At 48.4% G+C, this 3,428-nt stretch overlaps 1 long non-coding RNA gene across 1 annotated transcript; it reads right to left on the reverse strand.

Moving 5' to 3' along the window:
- Nucleotides 1–356: 356 nt before the first annotated feature.
- LOC142769312 (uncharacterized) lies at nt 357–2,293 on the reverse strand. The gene is made up of 2 exons (XR_012885766.1): nt 2,021–2,293; nt 357–1,610 (listed from the first exon to the last, which is right to left on the reverse strand). It is a non-coding gene; the product is annotated as an uncharacterized LOC142769312 (long non-coding RNA).
- Between the last annotated feature and the right edge of the window lie 1,135 nt (nt 2,294–3,428).

The following is a 3,428-nucleotide window of genomic DNA, read 5'->3' on the forward strand; positions in this document are numbered from 1 at the left end:
CCGCGAGCGCTTGCCGCGAGCGCCCTTCACGCCTACCGACTCGGGCGAGGTTCCTTGACACCATGTCCGCACGATTTATCAAGGTATCCATTGATTGTATGGTTTAACGCGCCGACGCAACGCAGGCGATGAAGCGCGCCGTAGGGGAGGGCTCAGGATCAAGTTTTACTACCTGGGAATCTTTATTGTGTGCCGAAATCTCGTACACACGGGCGTTTTTGCTTTTCGCCTCCATCAGAAATGCGGCCGCCGCAGCCGGGTGTCGAAACTGCGCCCTAGTGCTAAGCAGCGCTACGCCTTAGCCACTGAGCCACCGTTGCGGGGGAACTTATCAAGGTATCAAGAAATAATGAATATCGTGAATGGAATAATGCGTATTTATTTATCACAGCCAGACGCCGTCTGTACAAATATCACAGTGCACATTGTTCTCGGTCCAGGCAGACGACAGGCAACACAAGATGTTGCCCTTAATGCTGAAAATATGCCAAAAGTACAAAACACAATATCTTGCCACATAAAACTCAGAAAACAAAACAGATTGTAACAGCAAAAACATCCCCGAGCTTTGGAACAGAAAAAGCACACTTTCATTTAAATTGTAGGTTAGAGGAAAACATACCATTCGTTTATCATAGTAGCAGTAGCAACACAAGGTATCAGGTTCAAACACTTGCCAAAAAATACAATACATAAGAACACTGGTGACTAAATTGTGGTCCACAGCATGATAAATGACAGAAAGAAAAGTAATTGTACTGCCACAGGTAGGTGCATGTTCTAGGGAAAAAATCAAACAAAAATCTAAGAAAAAACAAATCACAGTGCACAACATGTCTGTACACAGAGTGCACAAGGAAAGTGTACACAGCTTAGGTACCAAAACGGACTGTACAACTGCTACAGTGGGCACCGAGGCAGTTCGAGTTAAAAAAAAGAAAAAAGTACAGCACCTTTAAAAGCTAACAACTTGTAAAGAGATACAAAACTGGAAACAAGGCTCAAACAAGGGAATGTATTGCTTGAGCCAGGTGGCAATAAGTGCAGCGCTCCTCAGACAGCATCGACAGGTTGTTCAAAATTTCCAACAAGGAACTTACTTTTTGAACTGAGTCTGGTACAACAGCGCTACCAAGGTTCTTGATTGGTGAACCTTGATAGCAGGCAAAGACTTCAAGGTTTGCAAACACGGTCAATGACGCATTCAAACAAGATTCACGATAGTCGATAATGTTCAAAAACATGGAGCACTCTTCTTTATGAATCACAGTCCACTTCGGAGACACTGACACCCCTTGCAGGCGAGCCCTTAGTTCTTCGAGGGACGAAAACCGGTCTCGTTCTTGCTCCGCTTCATATGACGCCAGCGACTCTTCTACAGCACGGGCGAGTTGGGAGGCTTCTTGTCGGCTCCTCTTCGCGTCAGGGGTTTCTCTCGTGCTCTGGTCTCGTACTGATAGGTAGGACGGACAGCCGGGAAATACCGTTGAGACAGATCCAGGACGCAACCGTGGTACTGGGAGTGCAACTTCAATAACTCTCCCTGTCCTTGGATCCGTCTACGATGTCGTCTTCTCAATGCATGAAGCGTCGAAATGATCCGCGCACACCTGCACAAACGTTTCAAGAACGTCTGAGACGCCACTTCTCAAAAGAAAAAAATGCGCTCCCGTTTGCATGACCGTGTTTACAGTCCGTGTAGCTAAAACAAAGTCTACCTACGTTTCGCAAGCATCTAAATAAAAGGGCTGCGCTAAGCGGTACAAGCAACATGAAAGGAAACACGGGAGCGTGATGTCACCGCACTCCACGAAGCGCTTCCACCGAGAGCTTGCAAGAATGGACGACACCACGGCACTGTTAGTGAACAAAGCGCAGCTGACCATCCTTGCTGCGAACGCTGCTGGCGTCAGCGCTTCGCGAGGCCCGGCGGCCACACGCTCAAGTATTTCCCATCATAGGTGATTTCTACCCGAACAAGCAACGACAAGCTAAGAACAGGAGCATCTCAAATTCTTACCTTAGTGCACGAAGTCGGCACGAAGTCCTTCCTAGGAATGGCGCGTAGCCATTGTTTGAGAGCGTCGGCGTCTTTAGGGAAGGAAAACACTTGTATCTTCTTTCCTGTTTTGTAGTTGCCGGTGCATCCGGGTACACAACACTTATTCGGCATTGTCGCATCACTCCAGCATCACGCACGGAAACGAAATTGCCACAAAACAACAACGGAAAGCAACAAACGTGAAACACCGTCAACACCACGCCGCCGAACCGTCACCACCGCCGCCCGCGCTGCGCTCGCTGCCGCTGCTCCCCGAGAGTCGGCCGGCCGGAAATGGCGTCAGATTGCTGGGCGCAGGCCTGAAAAGATTTTCCGGGGGTGACGCGCGGATCTGCGAAGCGAGTTCACTTGTCGGTTTTTATTGAAACGCCAGACGCGCGTCTAATGCGTGTCTAGTGCATGCCAGTTGGTACAAATACATGTGGGTATGCACGTATACAGAACAGCTGTAGGTTGTAATCAACGCACCTTCAGAAACATTTCACACTCTTGACCAGTTCCCGCTTGAGCCGAAACGCGCTGCTTCGAGACACCTCACCAGTAGAACTCCCACTTTTCAGGAAGTTCCCAGCACCGCATCAGAATCACTTGGCATCACGATTGTCCAAATGGACACATTTAAAAAAAAAAAAACGTCATCACAGTGCTGCTGGACGAGTGTTCGTACCAGTGTGGTCGTAGTTTTTTTCCTTGCGTGTGCACAAGCCGGTTGTAATCAATCGTCACAACGTCACGCCCTGTGGCCACTTACAGGATCCAGCAAGAAGCACGTTCACTGTGTCACAGCACGAACAAAACACAATCGGAGAAGTGGACTAGTTAGAACTGGACGAAATACCGAGGCCGTGGAACTAAAATGTACTACGCGAGACGCCATGGCTAGTGGTGTAAAGTATAGAACTGCCCAACGTTGCCGGTTGAGTAACGCACATCCCGCTTGCTCTTGTGTTGTGCCGTTTATGTTCATAAAGGTAACTGTTTATTCTACGTCTTATTTCGTTCCATTTTGTTTCATTTACATCTATTCACCGTAGCAACAGAACCCAAACATTCGCTTTTGGATGAGTTTTAAACCTTCTAGGGGGCGCTTCAGGCAAATAAGCGAGGAGGAAAAGGGAGGGTGTCGCTACCTTGGAAACTTGTTTCATCTAGGGACCTTACTTTGGACTAAGGTCCCTAGATGGCATGTTTGCAAAGAACGCTTCCTGGGCGCTTACATTATCAGCCGTGACCGCTTACTCGCAACTAAAAAAGAAAATGATATGCACCTGCAAGTTCGGTTTTGCTGCGTCTACTCGCTGAACTACGCATAGGAAGACTCGGTTTTGCTGCGCGTATACCCGCTAGGCTGTGTGTTCTGGCGCTA

The sequence above is a fragment of the Rhipicephalus microplus genome, chromosome 1 (assembly GCF_043290135.1).
Source record: "Rhipicephalus microplus isolate Deutch F79 chromosome 1, USDA_Rmic, whole genome shotgun sequence".
Classification (NCBI taxonomy): Eukaryota; Metazoa; Arthropoda; class Arachnida; order Ixodida; family Ixodidae; genus Rhipicephalus; species Rhipicephalus microplus.